General features: G+C 44.5%; 1 long non-coding RNA gene across 1 annotated transcript; it reads left to right on the top strand.

Moving 5' to 3' along the window:
- The first annotated feature begins 1,771 nt into the window (after nt 1-1,771).
- On the top strand, nt 1,772-25,689 carry LOC129136241 (uncharacterized). The gene is made up of 3 exons (XR_008537653.2): nt 1,772-2,252; nt 2,832-2,919; nt 21,531-25,689. It is a non-coding gene; the product is annotated as an uncharacterized LOC129136241 (long non-coding RNA).
- The last annotated feature ends 1,182 nt before the right edge of the window (nt 25,690-26,871 follow it).

The raw sequence follows: 26,871 nt of genomic DNA, 5'->3' as shown, positions 1-26,871 counted from the left end.
TGTTCAGAACTTGAAAGGGGTTGAAGCCAAGAGGTACTCAAGCATTGCTCCTCATGTGTCCTGGAGTCTCCTTATTTCAATTCTTGCCACATGGCAGAAAGAAAGGGATAAAACGCCTAAAATGGCCCTTAAACAGGTTGATGAGTCAAGCAACCTTGTTTAGACAACCTATTGGGTTGAAGACAGAATTGCAGCTTGAGAGGTAAGCCTTAAAAATGTCAGGAATCCACAGTCTAAGTCCGCCTCTTAATTAATGGGAAACTTCTCTGCCAACATCAGAAACAAGACAAGCCACCCACTAAAACTGGAAGACAAACCAAACATTTAAAATTAAAAAATACTAGAGTGGAAAGAAGGAACGGGTGAGGGGTAAGAAAGTTAGGCTTCCCTGATTATGTCTTGTTTTATAGATTTGATTGTGGAACCATACATATTTTTATATAAAACAAAATTAAACCAAAATTTACAAAGTAATTCCCAACTATTAAAAACAACAAAGAAAGGACGGGTGCAATGGCTCATGCCTGTAACCCCAGCACTTTGGGAGGCCAAGGTGGGTGGATCACAAGGTCAGGAGTTCGAGACCAGCCTGGCCAACATGGTGAAACCCCGTCTCTACTAAAAATACAAAAATTAGCGGGATGTAGTGGCGAGCGCCTGTAATTCCAGCTACTCAGGAGGCTGAGGCAGGAGAATCGCTTGAACCGGGGAGGCAGAGGTTGCAGTGAGCTGAGATTATGCCATTGCACTCCAGCCTGGGTGACAAGAGCAAGACTCTGTCTCAAAAAAAAAAGAAAGAAAAGAAAAAGAAAAGGAAAATAATTGGCGGTAGCTATGTATCAAGGTGGTAGCTAAGCCACAAGTAAAACACTGTCTTGTAACTTTAACACCATAACTGAACGGCACTAACAGGATACATATTGTGGACAAAACGAATACAGAGACATTTTAAATTATTTTCCGTGATTGTAATACCAGTGATAATACTGGTATTGTTATCTTAAGGGTTTATAGATTTCTAGATAGAGTCGATAATTAGGTTTGTGCCTTCAGAAACCAAAAATTTTAGCACAGGAAAAGGAGTGACATAAAAACTTTGTTAAAAAATTAAAAAAAAACTATAATTATAAATTTGAATTATACATATCAATATGTTTTATGGTGTATTTTTTCTTGCAAAAAAAAAAAAAGTATTTCTTAGCACTATGTACTGAAAAATCCCAGAAATAACATCTCACCCAGAAGCAGTGAGGATCACTAGGCACTCGGATTGTGATCTCTAAATACCACTTCCCATTACAGGGTGCCAGTGCTCCTTGGAGTCAGAAAACGCTGATTCCGGCTCTGGGAAGAAAGTGATCCTGGACCAGCCTCTTGCTCCAGAAGGTGAGAAAGCCTCCTGTTCTTCCGGTCATGACAGAAGGAATCAGAAGCCGACTAAAAAGTTTTTCCAGGGGCCACATAGAGACAATTTTAGCGTCAAATGATAACTACAATTGACGGCAACACGTTGGACCCATTAGGTCAGACTGATGCTGGGAATAAAGGCAGAACAGAAACATAAAGTTTTTTTTAAAAAAATTTCACCCTTTTTAAAGAATAAATTATTCTGAAAACTAGTGAAGGTAGCGCATAAAACAAGCATTTATCTCATTTTATTTGTGGAAACTGTGCTTTGGGGGAACAAATGAGTGTTGAAGGAATGGTCTTTATAGATGAAATCTGGGCAATACAAGAGGAAATCGGAACTATTAGGTTGGTGGAAAAACCGTGATTACTTTTGCACCAACCTGATAGAATATCCCAGTTGGGCAATCTCGAATGACGCAAGATGAGCGTCATCATCATCATTGCTGCCAACCCATCTGGTGAGGAGCTGGGAGAGAGCGTGGAAACACTGAGCCGGCGGCTCCATCGTTACAACGCCGCAGGCAAACAAGGGGAATTCTGGGAGAGAGCGTGGAAACACTGAGCCGACTGCTCCATCGTTACAACGCCGCAGGCAAACAAGGGGAATTCTGGGAGAGAGCGTGGAAACACTGAGCCGGCGGCTCCATCGTTACAACGCCGCAGGCAAACAAGGGGAATTCTGGGAGAGAGCGTGGAAACACTGAGCCGGCGGCTCCATCGTTACAACGCCGCAGGCAAACAAGGGGAATTCTGGGAGAGAGCGTGGAAACACTGAGCCGGCGGCTCCATCGTTACAACGCCGCAGGCAAACAAGGGGAATTCTGTGGCTCCAGTGTGATACGGTGAGGGGCGCACATCGCCGTGAACTCCTTTTTCCCCCACAAAAATCCGAATCAAATTAAGCCTCTACATTAGCGCTGTTCAACAGAAATATCACGTGAGCTATCTTACAGTATTTAAGACAGGAATCTTAAATTTTCTAGTAACCACGTTAAAAAGGTAAAAAGAAATTGTTGAAATTAATCGTATGTTTTATTTATCCCAATGTACCAAAAATATAATTTCATAATGTTATCAATGTAAAAAGTATTGATGTGATATTTTACATTTTTTCATACATCTTTGAAATCTTGTGTAAATTTTGCATTAGCAGTACATCTTCCATTGCTGATTTCTCATTGGAAATAGTCTGTATTTACAGTTTGTAAAATTTCCAGCTGAAAAACTAGATTTGTGAGCCGCAGTTGCTCCAATCATACTTGAAAATCTTCCAACAACCAAATAGAGTGTGTTTTAAAATTTACATTAATTTCAATTAACTAATATTAAAAGTTTTACAGAAGCCACATTTCAAGTGTTGAACAGCCACATGTACTAGTGGCAAGTGTGTTAAACAGCACATATGTAAATCTCGTCACCAGTCCACAGGAACGCACATGGGACCAAGAAGGGAAAGAAGATACCACGTATGTGCAGTCACTCAATTCAGAGTGTGGAAAATGCTACAGGGTAAGGAATCTGGTTAATTGCAATTAAAAAAAGAGAGAGAGATAACCTGTATATAAAATAAATTTAAGAGACTTGTCCAAGTAAATGTAATGTTTGAAATGTGTTGAATTCTGATTTAAACAAGCCAAACGTGTCTATACATATGTGTACACACATGGGCACATATATACAAACACATGCATATATATACATTTACAATCAATCTGAACACTCTTCAAGTACATACTTTATAGAATTAGTTATTGCTAATTTTTTTAGCCATATCGTGGTTATATTTTAAAAGAGAGAGGGACTATTTTGTAGAAACACAGACTGAAGTATTTACAAATGAAATGATTTCAAGTCTGAGATTTCCATAATAATCCCGGGGAGAGGAAGAGGTTACATGGGATTTTAGATGAGACAAGTTGGCCTGGGTTCATAATTGTTGAAACTGCATGATGGAGGCCGGGCGCACTGGCTCACACCTGTAATCCCAGCACTTTGGGAGGCTGAGGCAGGCGGATCACCTGAGGTCAGGAGTTCGAGACCAGCCTGACCAACATGGAGAAACCCCGTCTCTACTAAAAATACAAAATTAGCCAGGCGTGGTAGTGCATGCCTGTCATCCTGGCTACTTGGGAGGCTGAGGCAGGAGAATCGCTTGAACCCGGGAGGTGGAGGCTGCGATGAGCCAAGATCTCACCATTGCACTCCAGCCTGGGCAACAAGAGCGAAACTCCGTCTCATGATGTGTGAGTACATGGGGGTTTATTTTAAAAACTGACAGCATGTTAGATAGTAAGAAGTTTTGTCAGTGTAGTCAATAATCATAATGGTGTGTGGTTACATTTTTTAAAAGGTGGTGGGTGTGGTGGCACATGCCTGTAGTCCCAGCTACTCGGGAGGCTGAGGTGGGAGGATCACTGGAGCCCAGGAAGTGGAGGTTGCAGTGAACCAATATTGTGCCACTGCACGACAATCTGGGCAACAGAGTGAGATCCTGTCCTCGCTTCCCACAAAAAGGTTACCTATGGCTAACATAAAACAATATGAGGTCTTTGATTTTGCTGAAAACATTCTGGGAGACAATTGTTGGGGCGGTGGTGAAGCAGGAGGAAACACACTAGGGGCATGACTCAGCCAGTGGAAGAGGCACACATCCCTGCTTCCCCACCGGACCCGGCTCCAGCACTCACGGGCTGTCCCTGCCAAGATTTGGGACCTGAGGACCCAGACATCACAGCCAGAGAGAGTTTAGGGGAGAGAGCATAGCTTACGGGCAACCTTACTTCACTTAGATAAACCACCCTGGGGCTGATTCAGAGACGCTGAGACCAGCCCCTCTTGCCGTAGCTGAACGCCTCTCGCCGGGAGTCAAGGCTCAAAGTTTTGTGTTTTCCGGTGTGGTCTGGCGTGGTTTTCCAAAAATCTAAGCTGTCCTTCCTAGACTCTGCTCTGCATACTCTGCTGAGCTTGACAAAGAAATCCTGAGGTTGACAGTTACACACACCAAAGGGGCTAAACAGGAAGGGGAACATCACACTCCGGGGACTGTTGTGGGGTGGGGGGAGGGGGGAGGGATAGCATTAGGAGATATACCTAATGCTAAATGACGAGTTAATGGGTGCAGCACACCAACATGGCACATGTATACATATGTAACTGACCTGCACATTGTGCGCATGTACCCTAAAACTTAAAGTATAATAATAATAATAATAATAATAATAAAGGTTCACATTCATTAATTTCTCAACAAAAGGCAATTCCTGGATTTGTTTACTGGGAATACGTGTGAACGTCATTAAATTGGGGTGGATGAGTGCTGATTACCACCTGAATTGTTTTAGAAACCCTGGCCTGAACCTCAACTTTATCTGCCATCAAATGGAGTTACTTCCACTTGTGTCAGCCCTATTTTAAGAGGATCAATGAAGGTTTATGAAGAAAAAAAGCCTTGTCACCTACTTCCAAATGAACTAAATTAATTAAGTTGCTGGGGCCAAATCTATGACACTTTTTGTATATCGTTACTTTTTATGGACTAGTTGCTCACATGAGTTAGAACAAAAAGATGGGCCCTTTCAGCTGAGCACAATAGATGTTTGTTAACGAACAGGTATATTCATAATTTAACTTTCTTAGTTGCCAGGTCTGAATACTAGAAGTGTATTTCTGGTAAAGACCTGAGCAACTCCCAGTGTGTGGCAGGTGTGTAAAATTTGTGCTAGAATTAGTTGATAATAAATGTGCTATTTGAAGGTTTTACACTTGAGGTTACACTAAATTTTAATATAGAAAAATTAAAAATGACAACTACCAATTCATGGTAAAAATCTCTTTAGACACACAATCTTCTATATCTCTAATGAGAAATGTTTCCTCCCCTCCCATTAGGAAGTCCGTCTTGTCTTTCTTTCTGTTGAGTTCAGGGAGAGTCTCAGAGGTGTCCTCAGAGGTGTGGACAAGGTAGATGTGGGAGCTGGACGGGAGACCTGGCCTGGCCTCAAAGCATCCCCAGCAGGGTGGGCCTGAGCAAAGAGGAAATGGACCCTGTGTACATGTGCAATGTTCAATTTCACCTGTGTCCTAACATTGGCATTTCAGCCAGGGTTCTTTGAAAGGCAGTAAAGCTGAAAGGGCTCTATACTTAGAGACTGTGGGTTTCACGTGTCTTAACTGGGCTGCTACCACTCATGCACAAAAACAAGACGTCTGATCCCCTGGTCCCCATCATCCCGACGGCATGGCCCTGATCAAATGCACCAGGATGGAAGCCCTGCATCAGCTGTAGGGACAGCCCTCGGATGGCTCCCACTGCAGAGAGCGCCTCCTCCTCCAACTGCCCTTGAGAACTGTTCTGGGTCTTCAGAAGTGAAAGGGCTAACCTATGGAACTCATTCGAAAGAGGACACCAAAAGGCTTCTGTGTTTTCAACAAATTCCTCCTGTTACTATTACCCTGCTACCCCCAACGGTGAACACCTGAGCACCACGGTCGGCCAGTGAGGAATGACATTCATGGCAGGCGTTCTGTCCAAAGAACGCTTCGTGCTGGACCATGTGGGATGCATCTCAGAATCGAAAGCAGGTGCTGCATGCTAGAAATGGGCAGAGGAAAGTGGAAAAGGGGGCTGATTTGAAAAACGTGGTTCCAGTTCCTGCCCTCACTGCTTTCTAGCAGGGAAAGTTGCCTGAGGGTGGGTACAGCTGGTGAGCTCATCACTGAGTCCCACGTATCCCATCCCCTTCCTGCTGCAATGGCCCAGCAGAGCAGGCTTGTCCACACTGGGCTGCAGGGACACATGTAAGGAGGTTGTTTCTGGGACTCCTGAAGAAGAAAATCCTCCCTTAAGAGCTATGGAAAAAAATTATCTCTCGTAAATGAGGAATAGTCCAGCACAGAGATCCGGGCAGCCCGGTTGAGACTGCTGGAGTGGGGGCGGTGAGCCTGCTCAGAAGAGGGCCAGTCCTGGGCCAGCAGAGACGAGGGTCTGACCCCGGAGCCAGCAGCACCTGTTTCCTGGGAGTCCCCACTGGGACCTTCCTGCCACACGAGCCCACACAATCTCTTTAACCTTCTGCTCAGCTTGCGGTGGGTTTCTCCTGGTCTCCATGCAAGGGTTTCTCCTGATACATGACCTGAACAACAGCCAAACCCGGATCCATGACGGAGCAAAAGTGGTGACCTTGTGAATTGCAGGCACGGCCTCTTCTCATCATGGCGGTGGTATCTGCCAACACCAGGGCACCTGACAACTGCAGAGCTGCCCTCCTCACGCTTTCATGCATCATCCCGAGTTTGCCTTATTCGTTAGGAACCTGGGATCCTTTCAAATGAGAATGGAAAGTGCAGCAGCCATCCCTGCATGCCAATGTCTGGTACAATCTACTTAACAAACACTAAATAAAACAGGTTTATAATACTCAGTGCCCTTGCTAGGTCGTCTGCTAGAGAGTCGTGAAACAAACACCAAGAGTTAAACTGATCTACACACTCACTGGAAGCCGGAGGCCTGCCTTGCTGGTTTGGGGAAGAAGCTGCTGCATCTCTGTTTACTTCTGGGCCTCATCTCCTAGGCCTGATTAGGAGACTCCTGTGTGGCGTTTACAGCCACCACACACCCTCTTCCTGTTTAGGCTCTGCAGAGATTTGCAACACGTTGCATTGTATATGATTTCCCGGCTGGTAAAATTTTCTGAATGAAGTCAAAGCTTCCCATACATCGAAGTCTTATATAAAAATAATTTTAATATGTAGAGAAGGAGGTGAATTCTTCCAGTTTAGAAAAACTAAACTCATGTTCCATTACTCAACACACACCAGAGGAGAAAGACAACTTTAAGAGAAGGGTCTTGGGAGCTGCACTTAGAAGACACGTTAAACTGGGTTAATATCATTTTCTAAGGCCTCATGGTTAAAATTCTACTTGGCATTATAAGTAAAATACAAGTATATCTCACTCGCGTAATAGAAATTGCTACTGTTTCCAGAATTAGGAAGTAGTCCACCTGGGAATAATTTTTTTAAACTTATTTATTTTTTATTATTATACTTTAAGTTCTGGGGCACATGTGCAGAACGTGCAGGTTTGTTACTTAGGTATACTCGTGCCATGGTGGTTTGCTGCACCCATCAACCCCTCATCTACATTAGATATTTCTCCTAATGTTATCCCTCCCCTAGCCCCCAACCCTCTGACAGGCCCCGGTGTGTGATATTCCCCTCCCTGTGTTTTCATTGTTCAACTCCCACTTATGAGTGAGAACATGCGGTGTTTGGGATTTGAAGGCACTACGAATGCCACTTGCATAGCTTCTTGGTGGAATTGCCACCTTGTTGGGGCTGTGTACTCAGGAACACTTTTAGGGTTCCTACGGCACCCGGATGGCCAGAAGTCTCCAGCATAATGATCATAACCCAAAGACGGGAGCTGGCTCCCCTGTCCAGCATGAACACAAACTAACACAGCTTCCCATGGGCTCAGGGGCCTCAGGACTAAATGTGGAAACTAAGAAATGATAAAAGTCAATAATAGTTTATATCCAACCCTACACAGGCTTATTTTAGACATAGGACTCTTCCCTTGCTTTCTGTACCTTTTTCTATGACTTGGGTTGGCTAACTGAGCCTGAAATCACCCTGGTGCCCTCAGATTGCTACCAAAACTCCACGGTTTCTCTTATTGTCCACTGGTTATTCATATACTCAGCATTTGAAGGGTTTCACAGAGTTTATAAGACACTCTCTGACACACAATGGTATTTAATCCTCATAAAGCTCTGGGAGGTAAGAGGACATTCATTATTATTCCACTTTTGTAGATGAGGGAAGGCATGATTCTGAAAGGTTAAGGGGTTGCTTTTGCAGCTGGCCAGCTACCGTGGCTAGAAAACTGAAGCCAGAACTTGAAATCAGGATTTTAAGACCCAAATTCTATGTGAGGCTGAGGCAAGCGAATGGCTTGAACCAGGAGGTGGAGGTTGCAGTGAGCAGAGATCACGCCACTGCACTCCAACCTGGGCAACACAGAGAGACTCTGTCTCAAAAAAAAAAAAAAAAAAAAAATTCTAAGCTCTTTGTAGCATTCCAACTCTGGGTAGACACACAGTAGGGCAGAGATGATGTCAACAGGAGGCTCCGGGGAGCCAGGTGTTACTTGATCATAACCAGTTTTATAACACCTGTATTACCTGAGAGGTGACTTTACTTGTCATTGCTTATGTTAGTGACAACTTCAATCATTCATCCGTTCATCCTTGCTGATCAAGGTAGCTAGTCACAAGTAATGGTTTCTATTTTAAGAAATCACTTATTTTGGGGGGATTGGGAAGATGTTGGTTAAAGGATACAGAATTTCAGTTAGGAGAAATAAATTTAAGAGGTTTCTTGTACAGCCTCGTGACTACAGTTAATAAATACGTATTGCGTACTTGAAAATTGCTAATAGAGGAGATTTTAAGTGCTCTCATCACAAAAAATGACAAGTATGTGAGGTAATGCGTGTGTTAATTAGCTTGATTTAGCCTTCCCACAATGTACACATAAATGAAATTATCATGTTGTATACCATAAATATAAACTCATTCAGAAATTACTCATCCTGGATGTCTGCCTCACAAAGTGATTTTTCTCCTGATTACCTTTACTCATTTTGGTTTCCTTTGCCCCAGTTATTTTGCTCCCCATCCCCCCGATTTCCGCCAACTCCACCCATCCACCTTCTCCTCACGGTTATTCCAACGGGGACGCCCCTTCTTGCTGGTGGTAACTGTGAATGTTTCCCTCCAGGTCTAGCAGGCAGAACCCCACCTCTGGCCCTCTGGCCACACGAGGGAGGGATTTGCATAAACCCCTGGAAACACCTGCTAGCCCAGAAGAGGATCTTCAGCCACACTCATGAGCTCCCAACTCATTTAGTGCTGCATTTCACTTCTGTCCCCATTTTCCCAATAAAGAGATTCTCTCCTAGAAGAATGGGGAAAGTTCCATGTTAACCAATGAGAAATGGTACTAATTTGCCTTTTTCTCAAGCTTAAGAGGCTTACAACGGCGACATCTCCTAAACAAAGCTGCTTCAAGTCACAAAAGCCATGGAAAGCAACTTCCAGTACACACCTATACAGAAATATTTTTTTCTTCTCCTTTACTTGAAAATATTTCAAGGGGAACTAAGCCTAAAAGATTCTGGGCATTGGGTTGCTCAGGATACTAGAAAAAGAATCTTGCTGTTATAAACTGAGTGATCTCTGCGTGGCTCAGCATCCTCCTGGCCTCCTGTGGCCAGGCTGGAGGTCTCTCCTAAGCCTAGGTCTAGCCATGGTCCAGCAGATATCACCAATTCATATGCCATTTTCACTCAGGTCAACCAACATCCAATGCAGAGATAAGCACATGGTGAGGTTTTTCTCCTTGGGTGATCCCAAAGCAGAAGAGAAAGGGAAAGGAGAGCTGAAGGTATCTGTTCGGTCAGCCAACAGCCATCACCCAACGTGTGTTCTGGGCTGGAGGGCTTCGGACTGATCTCTCTATATGTCAGCCCTTCAATTGGTTCAATAACTGCGATGAAGAGTAGTTAATTGTTTTCTTCTTCCTATTTTTAATCGGGGTATTTGCACAGGCTTTTCAGTTTGGGTGCTCTGAGAAAGATTTATGTTTTCAGATTTCCTGTCTTCTAAATGTAATATATTGGCTACTATACAATCTGAAGATTCTGATAAGGATGGGGATGATAAATAGTAACGATCACAGAACTCAGTGAGCTCGAGCATATCAGAGTTTACCAGCTGTTTTCTTTGCCCTCTCTCTTTTACTCTTCATAACGCTCTAGGAGGATCTAGCATTTGTTCCATTCCACATTCCAGGACAACATCCAAACTAAACATGGCATTTTCTGAGAATCTTGCATTTCTCATCCCATGGACCAAATAAGGATGCTGACATTTTAAAATATGTTTAGCCCCAAACTGATTTAGTTTCAGGATAAATGAAAATGTGGAGTGCAGGGTTTCCAAAAAATTGGAAGCTTTGCAGCTACAGGCAAAGGGCGACAAACCCAGTAGAAAGCGGCGTCTTGCAGCAGAATTACTCTTTCCACATACACCTGACGGATGGGGCTTTGGGTTACTTGGTTGTTTCTGGCCAGGCAGAATGGCTGAACAGACCCAGTGAGTCCTGTGTCCACAGGGGCTTGGGTGAGGCTGCCCAGGGCTGGACTTGCTGCCTGAACCAGAGCTGTCAACCAGGCTCCCTCTGCCCCTTCAACACATCCTACAAATGCACGGGCAAGAGAGCCTTCTCCGTGGGTACCCCACCCCATGCATGCTCTGTAAATTCACACTCAGGTTAGAGTTTACATGATTATCTCTCTGTTCAAGACCACTTGGAAGAAAAAGAAGCCAATTTCCAATAGCCCAAAGGCTGTCATAAATTTCATGATTCAAACATGCATTTTTTATTTTAATTGAAATACTTTTATGGACTTCAAACTTAAGAAATTTGGAGTTAAGTTTGATGGGGTGGCATTGAACTTAACTCCAAATTTCTTAAGTTTAAAGTCCATAAAAGTATTTCAATTAAAATAAAAAATGCATGTTTGAATCTTGAATTTTATGACAGCCTTCGGGCCATTGGAAATATCAAGCTACCAATGACTTTCTTCACAGAATTGGAAAAAACTACTTTAAAGTTCATATGGAACCAAAAAAGAGCCCGCATTGCCACGACAATCCTAAGCAAAAAGAACAAAGCTGGAGGCATCACGCTACCTGACTTCAAACTATACTACAAGGCTACAGTAACCAAAACAGCATGGTACTGGTACCAAAACAGAGATATAGATCAATGGAACAGAACACAGCCCTCAGAAATAATACCACACATCTACAACCATCTGATCTTTGACAAACCTGACAAAAACAAGAAATGGGGAAAGGATTCCCTATTTAATAAATGGTGCTGGGAAAACTGGCTAGCCATATGTAGAAAGCTGAAACTGGATCCCTTCCTTACACCTTATAGAAAAATTAATTCAAGATGGATTAAAGACTTAAATGTTAGACCTAAAACCATAAAAACCCTAGAAGAAAACCTTGGAAATACCATTCAGGCCATAGGCATGGGCAAGGACTTCATGTCTAAAACACCAAAATCAATGGCAACAAAAGCCAAAATTGACAAATGGGATCTAATTAAACTAAAGAGCTTGTGCACAGAAAAGAAACTACCATCAGAGTGAACAGGCAACATACAGAATGGGAGAAAATTTTTGCAATCTACCCATCTGACAAAGGGCTAATATCCAGAATCTACAAAGAACTTAAACAAATTCACAAGAAAAAAATCAAACAACCCCATCAAAAAGTGGGTGAAGGAAATGAAGAGACACTTCTCAAAAGAAGACATTTATGCAGCCAACAGACACATGAAAAAATGCTCATCATCACTGGCCATCAGAGAAAGGCAAATCAAAACCACAATGAGATACCATCTCACACCAGTTAGAATGGCAATCATTAAAAAGTCAGGAAACAACAGGTGCTGGAGAGGATGTGGAGAAATGGGAACATTTTTTACACTGTTGCTGGGACTGTAAACTAGTTCAACCATTGTGGAAGACAGTGTGGCGATTCCTCAAGGATCTAGAACTAGAAATACCATTTGACCCAGCCATCCCATTACTGGGTATATATCCAAAGGATTATAAATCATGCCACTTTAAAGACACATGCACACGTATGTTTATTGTGGCACTAGTCACAATAGCAAAGACTTGGAACCAACCCAAATGTCCATCAATGATAGACTGGATTAAGAAAATGTGGCACATATACACCATGGAATACTATGCAGCCATAAAAAAGGATGAGTTAATGTCCTTTGTAGGGACATGGATGAAGCTGGAAACCATCATTCTCAGCAAACTGTCACAAGGACAGAAAACCAAACACCGCGTGTTCTCACTCATAGGTGGGAATTGAACAATGAGAACACCTGGACACAGGAAGGGGAACATCACACACCAGGGCCTGTCATGTGTTGAGAGGAGTGGGGAGGGATAGCATTAGGAGATATACCTAATGTAAATGATGAGTTAATGGGTGCAGCACACCAACATGGCACATGTATACATATGTAACAAACCTGCACGTTGTGCACATGTACCCTAGTCCTTAAAGTATAATAATAATAATAATAATAATAATAAAGAAATTGGGAGTTAAGTAAAACCACCTTGTTTCCAAAAGAGTTGAGGATAACCTTACAAATTTAGAATTTATACATGAATGGATTCCCCCTTAAATTATGGAACATGAGACCATTTTAAAATTATTTTGTCAATGTATTTCAGTTATATAAAACAGTTGTTACATCAGTACCAGTTGTTTCTTTCTTTTTTGCCAGAAATAAGCGTATTTTTACATGGAACGCATCTATCTTCTAAGTGCAGTTGATTGTCAATATTTGTGAATGTATGGTTTATAGTACACAGTCCTTTATAGGTATATATGTATATATATAACACATAGACACAAACTTGTCTCTTATATATAGAATCTGCCTTCTCGCTGTGGTGATTTCTTTTGATACAGACTCTGAAGTAAGGGTCCAGAATATGAAATTAAGAGCAGCTTGTGCAGTTGGGAAGCCCCTGAATTTAGAAGCCAAATGCCTGGATTCAAGTACTGAGGTTTTTCCTTTATTACCAGATTTTCCTCCGAGAAGTCACTTGACACCTCTTGTGACGGTGAATATTGAGTGTCAACTTGATTGGACCGAAGGATGCAAAGTATTGTTCCTGGGTGTGTCTGTGAGAGTGTTGCCAAAGGAGATTAACATTTGAGTTGGTGAACTGGGAAAGGCAGACCCACCCTCAATCTGGGTGGGCACCATCTAATCAGCTGCCAGCACGGCTAGGATAAAGCAGGCAGAGGAACATGGAAGGACTGGACAGGCTGAGTCTTCTGGCCTCCATCTTTCTCCCAAGCTAGATGCTTCCTGGCCTCGAACATCAGACTCCAAGTTCTTCAGCTTTTGGACTCTTGGACCTACAACAGTGCTTTGCCAGGGGTTCTCGGGCCTTCGGCCACAGACTGAAGCCTGCACTGTTAGCTTCCCTACTTTTGAGGTTTTGAGATTCAGACAGGCTTCCTTGCTCCTCAGCTTGCAGAAGGCCTATTGTGGGACTTCATCTGGGGATTGTGTGAGTCAATACTCCTTAATAAATTCCCTTTCATATATAAACTATCCTATCAGTCCTGTCCCTCTAGAGAACTTTGACCAATGCACTTCCACTGAAGCACACCTTCTACACGGGGAAGACAGCCCCGCCTCCAGCGCTCAGCCAGAGTGGCACCACCAGTGGGCAGCTGAGTGGGCTGCAGGGGAGAGCCCAGAGGTGGGCAGAGCAAGTGCACCCATGGCTGCCTGGGACCAAGTGATGATTAATGGTCATGCCTTTGATATCATGGTGTCATGGAATTTTTTGGAGAAAGACATACCTTTGATATCATGGTGTCATGGAATTTTTTGGAGAAAGACATACCTTCGATATCATGGTGTCATGGAGTTTTTTGGATTTGAAAACGTTTTCTTATAAATGTCATCTAAAGGCTGTTTCTGTCATAATCTAACCCAGGAAATAAATGTATCAAGTATTTTAGGATTAAGTAAAGGTCCCGAGAACATTAAATAACTACACTGTCATAATTGTCGGTTGCTTGACTCTGAATAAAGCCAAAGAATATCCAATGGATACAATGCAAGAAGGAAAGATGACCATTTGCCTGGATCCACCAAGTAGGTGCTCAGGGGTCTGTGAAACGTGGGTGTGGGGAGCAGGGAGTCTGACCTCAAGTCCAGCCTGTGTCTCAGGATCTACTGTGCAGGAACCATGCAGGGAGGGTGGAAAGAGAGTGGGCAGAGGGGGTGGGGAGGGGCTGATACTGGGCTCCAGGGGCCCTGAGGTGGGAGATCAAGGCAGAGGCAGACGGCAGAGTGGCCCTTGTGGCAGGGGGGTTGCAGCGCCCAGGCTGCCTAGGGCTGGATTTGCTGCCTGAACCAGAGCTGTCAACCAGGTTCCCTCTGCCCCTTCAACACATCCTACAAACGCACAGGCAAGAGCGCCTTCTCCATGGGTACCCCACCCCATGCATGCTCTGTAAGTTCACACTCAGGTTAGAGTTTACATGATTCTGTCTCTGTTCAAGACCACTTGGAAGAAAAGGAAGCCAATTTCCAATGGCCTCAATTTCCAATTTCCCTTGAGGCCATGGGAAGAGTTTATAGCTATTCCTGGAGGTGGCTGTAAAGTTCCGAAGGATCTTAGATGGGGACTGGGTGCTGGAGGGGAGCAGGAGATCCTGGAGACTGCAGATGCCCAGGTGTCCTGTGGCACCTGCTCAGGCACCCACCACAGAGCCTGAAGTAGGGGGACAGTCCAGGGCCAAAAACCTGGGATGGGTCCTGATGTGGGCACAGAGGGGACGGAGGGCCCACAGGGGTCCAGATTTGAGCATGGAGAGGATGGGGTCCTTGTGCGTTCAGGCTGCTGTCACTAAAACCACAGACTGGGTAATTTATGGGCAGTCGGCATACCCTCCTCACAGCTCTGAGGCTGAGATGTCTAAAATCAAGTTAGATTTGGTGTCTGGTCAGGGCTTCGAAGGGAACATCTTCTCACTGTGTCCTCACATGGAGGAAAGTGAAAGGCCGGATGACACAAGAACCCGGCCAGTTCCTCCAGCCTGTTCTACAGCACAAATCCCACCCCTCCAGGCAACGTCCTTATGGCCTAATCAACGTCTAAGGGCTCTTCTACAAAGGGCTGCTTTGAAGATTACATTTAGGGCCGCTTTGAAGATTATATTTCAGCTTGAATTTCAGAGAGACAACCATTCAAACCACAGCAGTGGAAGACCCACGATGCATCAGGAGCAAGCACAGAGAGGGTAGGGACCCACAGCAGACCCAGGTATGTGATTGCAGAGTCCAGGAGACTCCATGGGTGTGGCACATGGGTCACCCCAAGGGGAGGCACCTGTCCTTGGATGTGTTGAGGCTCGCCAGCTGCAGAGTTGAATATGAGTTGGACAGAGCTGGGATAGATTGCCAGTGTATCAGTATGTTTTCATGCCACTAAGAAAGACATACCTGAGACCCGGCAATTTACAAAAGAAAGAGGTTTAATGGATTTATAATTCCGCCTGGCCGGGGAGACCTCATGGTGGAAGGTGAAAGGCACGTCTCCCATGGCAGCAGACAAGTGAAGAGAAGAGAGCTCGTGCAGGGAAACTCCCCTTGTTAAAACCATCAGATCTCATGAGACTCATTCATTATCACGAGAACAGCACAGGAAAGACCCACCCCCTAATTCAACCCCCTCCCACCAGGTTCCTCCCATGACAGGTGGGAACTGTGGGAGTTACAATTTGAGATGAGATTTGGGTGGGCACACAGCCAAACCATATCAGTGAGGCAACCAGAGGATTCAACAGAGTTTAAGGAGCCTGACGGTTTCACAGAGTCTGACTATTCTGCGAGAGTGGCCAGGAAGCATGCAAGGTTCGTGAAGCACCACGCTGTGGGCCCAGTCCCCCATGCTGCCCCACTGACCAGCAGCTCCAGCAAGCTCCTTCCACCTGTGGCTTCAGCCCAGGTCCACCTCGCAGCCCAGGGCTGCAGCCTCTTCCCAGAATTATCTTCCTTTTTCACCAGCTCCTCCTCGCTGGCATCGAGTCTGAATTCTTCTCATCCATGGTCAGATGGCAGGGCTACAGTCTTATAAATGATTGAATGACTCATGGGGAAACACAAGTTTCCAAGGAAAAATGTTTTAAAAAGAAAAAATACGAGTGAGTAATGAGGGAGAGGTAGCCCTACTAGATCTACAGGAATTACCATTCTGCGATATTGGCAGAAGAATAAAGAGCTTAATCATCGGAAAAGGTTCATTTTCCCAGAAACAAATGCTAATAGAGAAAAACTTAGTGAGTAATAATAAAAGGACAATTAATTCATAAATGATGTTGAAAAGTTTGTAGATTCAGTTAGGGGGGAATAAATTAACATCCTTAATTCATACCATATACAAAAATAAACTGAAGAAGAATTGAATAGAAAATATAGACAGCTGAAACATTAAACATAACAATTTTTTTGGAAAGTGGAACATTTAATGGATGTGAGGAAGAAGAAAAGACTTTCTAAGCAGATAATTAATGGAAAAAATCATGAAACAAAACACAGACATTTGGTTACTATTCAGGATCAGCAACATTATCACCAAAGCACTGGCCTTCTCCTGGTTACAACTTTCCTTAGTGCTGGTCCTGGCCTCTCCTGCAATCAACAGCCACTGAGCTCGACCCCAGGAGTAGCCAAGAGAAAGCCTTGGGCATCCTGAAATTTCATACATTGGGATAAAGTAAAAAGCCTAAGTCAAAAAACCGTTACTGTCAAATAACTAAAAGGTATTATATATAAGAAACTGGGAAACTACGTGCCACAAAGATTATTGGCAAACCGTTTCCAACGGAAAGACAGCCCAGTGCTTAAACACAGAAAAAGAGAAATGAATAAAAAATTCCTCAACCTCACCAGTAAGGAAAAGAAACTCAAATTCTTACAACATTGAGATATCATTTTTTTTCTTTTTGCCTAATAAAGGGTGCAACCCTTTTTTCTTTCTTTCTGTGTATATGTGTGTGTGTGTGGTTTTTGTTTGTGTGTTTAATAAAACTCCCCATTGCTGCTAGAATTTTTGGTAGATGAACAATCTCATTCACTCCTGGTAAAGTCTAAGAATTTCCAAAAAGTGATGTTCTGATTTGTAACAATAGATCTGAAATTATCCATGCCCCTTCATCGGGTACCTCCATTTCTAGGAATATATCCTAATAAATAATATGACTACCTATGAAGATTTATGGGCAATAATGTTTGTTCTAGCTACACGGAACTGTTAATATCAGAAATAGTCAACACCAAGAGAATGATTAAATAGTTTTGGCATATTGTTAAGATAAAATATTATGTAGTCACTAAAAATTAAAGTTCTGAATTATTTTTAATTATGTGGAAGGCTAGGTGAAAAAAAGGCAAGCTGTAACACTGTGTGGGCAGCCTGTTCACCCCCATGTAGATATAATTGCATATTGACTTTTCAAACACAGGGAACAGCTACTCACATTCCCACAGCAACAAGGGCTGGGGGTACTTCCCACCCCCAGATAACTGAACAGTTGTTACGGCTAAGTTTACCTAACACATGTATTTTTGTTTCCTCTATTATATTTTATCCGTATTTTCCAACTTTTCTCAAAGGCCATTTATCATTTACACCAAGAAGTCAATCCATAGGGTTTTCTAAAGAGGTATCTGTGATGAAGTGACTCAGGCCTATCCACAGCCCTCCTCTTCCTCCGTCTTATTTCTGTCCTTCTCTAAAGGGTGCCAGGGGACCCTCTAGCTTGGGCATCTCGTTTTGTGGATGTGGGAGGTGTCTGTGGAGAAGACCCTCAGAGACGAGGGCCCTGTGTGGGGGGGGGGGAGAGTGGGGGGACTGTTTAAATGACAGTACAGGACCATGTATGGCCTAGAAGCATTTTCCCAAATTCTTCAACTGCATAAAGTTTTTTGAAGACTTAAGAACATGCAGGCACACACACACTGTTAAGGAGTAAGTTGTGTCCTCAGTTTTCAGGTGTTGAAGTCTGCACCTCCTGGGAAGGTGAGAACTGTGGTGATGGGGTCTTTCCAGAGTTAACTGAGTTAAAACAGGGTCACTAGCATGCGGTCTCGTCCAATCTGACTGGTGTCTTTGTAAGAAGAGGAGATTGGGACACAGAGGGCGATGGTGTGAGGACGCTGGGAGAAGATGGCGTCTACCAGACAAGAAGAGAGACCTCAAGAGGAACCAACACCTTGGGCAGGACATCCAGCCCCAGGGAGTGTGAGAACCTGCGTTCCCACTGTTGAAGCCGCCTGGTCCACGGTGCTTGGTTGCCGCAGCCTTGGGAGATGCGTGCGCCAGGCTTCAAAGGCAGCTCGTCCCTCAGCACCTCTGTAAGACAGGGTCTAATGTCAACTGCTAAGGGGGTTTCCAATTGCATCAACTCCATCCCTTCCTCCTTGGCCGTCACTGTGAATACACAGCCCCGAGCCTCTGGTCTAACCCTTGACACGAAGCGTGTGGCCTTCCTGTGAATGTCCCTGTGGTGAAAAGTGTGTTATCTCGACATGACCTGTATTTCCCACATCCAGAGCCGAAGGAATGGGCATTAAAGTTCCAGCTCTCATGTCCTCTCTCTCTATGGTCCATTCCAGATTCCACACCAAGGAATGTGGGAAACAGAGGCTAGGTTAGTGTAACTCGGCCTCCAGGGGCTGACGTGCCCTGGGTCAGCAACCGACCCTCACAACGATGCTCTGGACAGTGCTGAGGTTCTGCAGGTGCTCCGGCTTGATTTTCAGAGTGCTGTGTCAGGGGGAGACAGCAGAAAACACACTGTTTTCCTTAAAATCTCAAAGGACCGGTGGCCCCAGACACTCTGAGGCCACCAGGAGGCTTCATGCACGTCTCCAGGAGTGTGACATGTTTTCACGCCACATCTCCGTGCTCCAGCGGATTCATGAAGTTGGGAGCCCACTGCCGCCGCCTCTGGGGCTGCCTGGGGAGATGGGGCTGAAGAAAGTGACCTGCACCTGGCCTGTGCCTGCTTGGAGGTTTCTAAGTGTAGACGAAGTGTCAGAGGAGTCCATGTGGGCTGAGCTCTGGTCTCCCAGGCACCAGCATCTCATTTCACTTACAGCACAATTCCAGGAAGCGCACGGGCACCACGAGGCCCGTTCCTCCTGCTGAGATCTCCCCTTGTATCAGCAAGTGTGACTCATGGCTTCCAGCTCTGACACAAAGCCTCTAATGAATGTCAGCTAACAAGAGGCAGAGTCATGGCTTTCTTTAAGTACATTCCAGAAAGTTCTGGCAAGTTTGAGAAAATTGTGATGCCACTAAGTCGTTGGCTCTGACTGAGGCAGAGAACAAGCCAGTGAAGAGAGGCAGGGGTCGCGAGGCTGCGTGGCACCCGGGCCACACACTGGTTCCCGGAGGCGGCTGTCCTGCACGGTAACAAATCATTGGCTGCTTTCCACTCGGAAGGTCCACCAGGCAAACCTGGGGCCCTGATCTGACCTCCTCACTGGCTGAGATCACAGTGCCTGAATTCCCGTTCTGCAAAACCCGCGGTTCACAGCTGACGCTGGGAGAGAGGCTCCAGGATCTTGGGAATGGGGAGACGTTTTATGTAATCGGAGAGCAGAAATCTTCCTCCTGTGTTGGCATTAACTGATAATGCCTGGAGGGTTTTGTAATTCGAGTATGATTTGGTTGTTAAAAAGAAAACATCCATTTTATTATGTGTGTCGCCCAAATTCAAATCTCTGTCTTCTTTTCTAAAGAGAAAATATGCTAAGAAATGATGCCATTTCTCTTACAATACAGTGTTGTTTAGTCAGGAGCCACTTCTGTGAAGATCCAATGATGTAATCGACAAATATTTACTTAAGGACTAAATGAACATACATGGAAAATACCATATCTTTGATGTATAATAATAAAAGTGAAAAACAATGTCTTTGCTCTGGCGTTATTGGATAATGATGACAACAACATTGTTACACTTTGCAGTTGCAGGCAATGTCTGCCCACTTCACAGGGTTTGTTTTTGCCTCTGGAGTGAGATCATGGGATTGAGATGCAGACAGCTCTGAAGTCGGGTTAGAGCAGCTTAGGAACAGGATGAAACTTCGGATAGGCCTCAAAACAGGGTCCCCATGCAATGAATGATGCATCGCATGAGACACACAGACACACAGACAGCAGCAACAGACAGGCTGGACCCCTAACAAACAGCAGACACTCAAAACCAACGCCACCCGTGCCTGTGCAGAGGCTGCTGCTGCTGCTGCTGCTGCTGCTGCCGCTGCCGCCCTTTAGGGTTTGTGGTCCCTGGTTCTGTCATCTGCCCTGCCACACCCCAGCTGAGTGGTTGGGGAAACTGGCAGCCTCACCTGTGCCTCAGTTTCCTCATCTGTCATGGGGTGGGAACCATCCTACCTCTCAGGGGTATTTATGAGCCAACCATATATGTAAAGGGCTAAATGGTGGCTGGCATTTAGGAAGGCCTCAATTAGCTATAGAGGGAATGTATAGAAACAGAATTTAAGGCGCCCTGAGGTCAAATGGTGAAGGATGGGAACTGTGATGGGAGGCCACCTGCCCTAGTGTGGAGCATGTGGAAATAGGTAATTCAGTCAATGGCAGGGGCAGGTGTCTGCTGTTAATGGAAACCAAATAAGCATCTGGTCCGTTTCGTGCCCAGCACGGTGCCAGGCACTGGGAGGATACCAGAGCTTTGGAACGACGCTTCCTTTACAACATTCCAAGGCTGCAGTCAGGAGGACCAGATCTCTTTTAAATGATGTCATGCAAATACAGTAGAAATGCAGGAAAGGGCTTCCTGCAGAGGTCAAATTTTAATGAGGTATTAAAATATAGATAAAATATTGTGAAGAAAAGTAATTTGAATAGGCATAAGATCAGAAATTAAAATAATAGACCTAGACAGCACAGGGAATTAAATTATGGAAATGCCTAAGAGGCGTCAATCCCAAAATTGAGGCTCAAGTTAAATAATTTGGTCTTAGAAAAACATAAAGTTCAAAATATTGTACTGAACTTACACAAAAGCAGAATTTTTCATAGTATCTTAATTTCTTTTTTCGAACTCTATTTTGTCCCTAAATAGATAACTGACACAAATGTGCTGCTTCTCTTTTTGACTAAGAGTGGACTATTTTTAAGCCAAGATAATTCAGTTTCGAACTTTCAAAGTGTAAATTTGAAATTATCTTGGTAGTAACTCCAAAAAGCACATTAAATTATACACCGGCAACTACAGGCAGATTAAGGGTAGGCATTTCAGACTCGAAATACTGCTCTTGTTTTTTGTTGTTATGGCTTCATTGTTAGAGGACTATACAGGTTTTATATTTTGTTTTCTTTATGGAAATGTTTTTGGTTCAAAGGAGTTTTGTGTTTTCAACAGAAGTCATTTCATTTATTCTTACAGCTATCTCTGGAGGGTCTTGAAGAAAGAAGAAATTCTGTATTATCCAAACAGATGGTTATGAGGATCTACTTTCAACCTTCCACGTTATGTGCTGTGAATCAAGTCTTCACCCTACCATTTATCCATTGTCTCCAAGAGCTTTTGATATATAAGGAAATAGGGAAGCCCTACATATGGAAAAGTGTAAGGATTGTAGTGGTGAGATGTGTGTTCCAGACTCTCTGGATTCAAATCCCAGCTCTGCTACTCATAAGTAAGTGACTTAATTGCATTCACTTTCTCATTGGTAACATCGGGACAATAATAGGTCCTTACTGCCAGGGCTGCTATGAGGATTATAAGCAACACGCAAAAGGCATTTGGAACTAGACCCTGCTTGTGTCAAGAAGGCTATAAATACAAGGGATTTGGGTGCAGGGAAGTTAGGAGAGAACAGGGAAGGCTCATCAAGAGAGAACAGGGCAAGACTCACTGATGTGTTATTTTCATTCTGCAAAAAATTTTAACAAGTGATTACACAGCAGGAGCTACATTAAAGGCCCAGAATTTTAAAAGAATTAAAAAAAATAGATGAAGTCCTAAAAACTTCCTTGTGTATTTGAATAAAATGATATAAACAGTTCATTACAAGGTAAGGTACAATGTAATTAATCCAGTATCTTCAAAGCACTCTTGCAGCAAGGAGAAGGAATCCACGTTCAATCCACATAAAAGTAAACGTATGTTCCTACAGAGAAGTGAATGTTTGATCATGTTCTGTAGTCCAAATTCAGTATCAGAACATCCACATTAAAAAAAGCTACAAAATAGGCCTCAAGGGGTGGCCCCCCGGGCAGCGGTGGGTTTCTGCAGCAGGAATAAGATGAACAGGCTCCTGGCAATGGAAGGGAACATGGCCTGGCAGGGGTTTGTTCAGTCAGGTGAGGCTTCTAGGACAGCACATGGGCAGGTGTGTGGAAGGCCCTGGGAAGGGCACAGGAGCCCCCATGGCCCCACATTTGGTGTCCTAGGTCCCATCAACCCACAGACCACCTGAAGTGCCACAGTCTTTCAGTAATTAAGCACAGTATTCCCAGGCCTGTTTTCTGTAGGATTTCAGCTCTGCCCTGCCTTGGTATAAGCTCTGATGTCAGTGTGAGTGGGGGGCAGTGCCAACCGTGGGGACGGAGCCTGAGACCTGGTAGAGCATCCCCTGCCCAGGCCACTGAGAAGGTGCTGTTGGATGAGAAGGAAAGTTGACGAGAAAACTAGCCCATTTCAACTCCCAAGTGCAAAATTAGAAATAAACTCTCCTGAGACCAAATACGGGGCAGCCCATGGGGACATTTGGAGGGCTCAGGGCTTCTACAGACAGAGGCCACCCTGGGGCCTCTGCTCGGGGCCTGTGCAGGCTGCTGAGCAGCACAGGCCACTCTAAGGGCTGCATGGAGCTGAACGCATCAAGTGTTCTGCAGGGCCTCGTCCGAGTGATTTGCACTGTTCCCGGGCACTCCAGCTCAGAGCTAAGTCCCGCTTCAGAGTGCTTACCTGCAGCCATTAAATAATTATCAGTGTGCAAGCCTTTAGAGTTAGGCTGTCGTGCTTTTATATTCTAAACATGCTTTCTGAGTTTTTTTTTGCATCAAAGCAGTTGTAGGAAATATTAATATTTATACCACCCATGGGACACTGGGGTATGGCTGCTTCTAGCAGGAGGTCATCAGCCAGCCTCCCAGGAGGTTCAGCTCCCAGGCTCCGTCCAGCTGCCCAGTGGCTGAGGCTCAGCATCTCCACTGCCTGTAACCTACTCACGGCACACTGCACCCACGGCACACAGCACCCGGGCGCCGCTCACGGCACACAGCACCCGGGCACCGCTCACGGCACACAGCACCCGGGCACCGCTCACGGCACACAGCACCTGGGCACGGCGGCTGGGAGGCTCTGACCTCTGCAGCAGACACAGAGCTCCACTTCTTATTCTCTGTTAATTGATGCTGCCCTGTTTCATTTTAAGCATTGTTACCAGGTTCTTAAGACTATAAAAAATAAAAATTAAATAGCCCCAAACTAAACCTCACTTTATCAACATAAAAAGAGATGTGTGTGTCCGGAGGAAACGGGATCTTTTCTCTCCACCTTTCCCATTTTTGAGTCCTCAGTGATGTGAAAAAAAGCCGGTGTCTGTTTAGAATACGATAACTAGAAGCTCCGGAGTGGAGCCAGGGGTTAATGAAATTCCGGGAAGCCAAGGAGCCCGTGCTCAGAACGGGCAAGTGCCATTTCTGTCTTGTTGATATTAGAGAAATGGGTCGTGGGTGAACAATGGATCGCAATACCCATAAAGAAGAATCCACGGGAGCTGCCGCGACTCTGCGGTGAGCGCTTTGCCTGTGGGACTCTTGAGGCTGGTCAGCTTTTCAGATGCACGAGGCCTGGTGGTCCAGACAGGAATGATGATGACATCACTTTCTTCTCACCGTGTTGTCATGCGACAGGTCACAGCGGCCACTGTTGCCCCAACTACGGGCTGTTTACATTTCGGGGCAATTCAGTAAGCTAAATACTGTTAAGGTTCAAGTCCTTGTCCCTCTGAGAATCCCAAACCTCTCCGGAACCTTCAACAATTAAGATTCCTACCACAGTCTGCTGCAAAGGTCATATTTCATTTCTAATATCTTAGAAATAACACTTTTCCCAGGGCGGGTCAATTTATGATTTTAGGAGTTCTACTCCACTTTATTAAAGAAGAGGTGGTTACTTTTTAAAGCTTGAGATCTTTTTTTTTCTTGGAGTACAAATTTAGGAGCTTATTTTTCTTTATTTGTGAAAATTTTTTTGACTGTACAATGCAAATAAAACTTGGTAAAAAGTGAAATATAAATCCAAGTAAATGAGAGTTTTAGGCGTCTTAATTACTCATTCTGTGAGTAGTTTGACTCATTAAATTTATGGGACACCCAGCAGAGGCCAGGCCAATGACAGGTAATAAGATGATGGGGAGAATAAAATGGGTTAGGGTTATGGTTAGCGTTATGGTTAGGAGAGCTCACAGATTCATCAGGAGTGCACAGCCCAAAAAATTAGATTGTTTTTCAGTAAATTGTCTGGTTAGAGTACTACTGCGATACATTAGTCAAGATTGTTACCATCATACAGACTTAACCTTTTCTTTCGTTTTCTAAAATGTATGTCCATGTGTGAAGCTCTGGGTGAAGCATAACGGAGGAAGGTGCAGGAGGGTGGAGCATGGACTCCATGAAGAGGATCAGGGAGGGCGGGTCGGGGACTCCATGAAGAGGATCAGGGAGGGAGGGAGGGGGGCACCTGCACATGTGCACTCACGCGTGGGGCAGAGACCAGCACGTGGACAACCACGAGGCATTCCCAGAAGCAAAGAGGACATGAAGCTCTCATTTTCAACTCTGTAGTTAATGTATCTTCAAACTAAAACAAGAAAAAATATGCATTTTGCAACTTTAATTCATAAGGCTAGAGATTAAGGTCCCAAAACATCCTATCACAGTCAGAATGACTCTTGGGATAGGTAACTATGACTCAGATGTTTACTTTTGTCTAAACATATGCAAAAGGAAGTCAGGTTCCACAGAGTAGAAAGCACTTCCAACCTGACAGTGTCCAGGTGTGGAGAAAGCGCCCGTGGACATATTCTAAGAGCTCCTTAGGCATGACCTTCAGTGCTCTCCCCTTCCCTCCAATCACAGACATATGCCTTTGAGGAATTCCAGGTCCTCCTGTCTTGAGCATGAAACGACCATTGATGGCCCTTCCCTGCCACCAGCCCATGGCAGGCACTGGCCACAGCGCTGGGAGAACTTCTCGTGTCCCCCCAATGCCTGAGCCTTATTGGATCCAAAGCTGTTGTTTTTCAGTCCCTTTGATTTAACCACCTGGGAACAGGGCTCTTGTCTCTGCCTCCTTCAGTTATGGAGACTGTTTATAGTGCCTGAAGGCTTTCCTCTCTGAACCTGACTTCCAGAATGAGAGAGGACAACAAGACACTGAGGAGGCAGAAACCTGTCCAGGTCATCCAAGAAGCCCAAATCCCTTGTAAATGCATTCCTCGCAGCAATGTCCCCAAGAAGGCCAGCATGAACAAGACAGGACACAAATGAAATCACAGCGTGCAGCCTGCTCCCGGCGACAGGAGCCATGCATGAGTCTCTTGCCGAAATGTGGGTGATGAGTCAGTTGAGGAAGCTCAGCTGGGCAGCCCATCCCCTTCGCACACAGTGGCAGCTATGCCAGCCACAGAGCCCTGGGGAGGACGGCGAATGATTACTGTGCATGACCTGAAAAGGATCAGAGACGTAAGGCAGGCACCATCCTGGCCAGGGTGGGGACGGGCAGGTGGGGAATCAACTGCTGCGTCTCACAGTGCCTACACTGCGGTTGCCCTGGGATCCAGTCAAATCTCAACAAAACAAGGAGACAATATATACAGAAGGGTATTAGTATTATAGTATAGTATATGGTGTAGTATACTGTAATAGTAGAGTATATAGTATAGTATAATAGTATAGTATACCACACTATAATATATATAGTATATATATTAGTATATAGTATTATAAATATAATTCAAAAGATGTGCATCCATTCATTCCAGCAGTAATTCCAAGGTTTGCTGAGATCTTCCTGAGATCAATTGTGCAGCCTTTCCAAAGAGGTGAATATTAAGTCTCCAGTCCATACAGCAACTGCAAGATTAGAACAGCCCACCAGTGTACGTCAAAGATTTATCTACCTTAAGCTTCTACAAAAGAAAACCTGATTTTTTCTCACAGCAGTACATGCTGCCCATGCATAAACAATCAAAGTTAAACCAAGAAAAGATGGATACACATGGAGCTGCTAACGATTGGGAAAGGATTTGGTTACTTTATTATTTCATAATGCTGAGCTGTGATGGACCTGAGGACATCTGAGAAAAAAAAATTGCCCAAATGAAAAAATAAATAGCCTTAGAAAAAATGCATAAGTTGCGTACATCCAAATCCACACACACGCACATGCATGTATGCACATATGCACTGACATCCATGCACACGCATGCATAACATGCATGCACAACATAAATGCACACATAGGTGCACATGCGAAGAGATGCCCACATACCATGCACACACATGCATGCACACACATGCACACACATCCCTGAATACACATGTACAGCATACATGCACAACTTGAGTGTATACACGTGCACATGCATACAGATGCACACACATGTGCATGGATACACATTCACACACATGTGAACACACTATTTCTGTCTCTGGAAGGCAGATTCCTCCTTGACTATAAAGATACAGTTAAGTGTTGGTGGCAGCACTCTGGG

The sequence above is a fragment of the Pan troglodytes genome, chromosome 8 (genome assembly GCF_028858775.2).
Source record: "Pan troglodytes isolate AG18354 chromosome 8, NHGRI_mPanTro3-v2.0_pri, whole genome shotgun sequence".
NCBI lineage: Eukaryota > Metazoa > Chordata > Mammalia > Primates > Hominidae > Pan > Pan troglodytes.
Note: the sequence above shows the minus strand (reverse complement) of the source record. Positions and strands in the feature narration are given on the sequence as shown.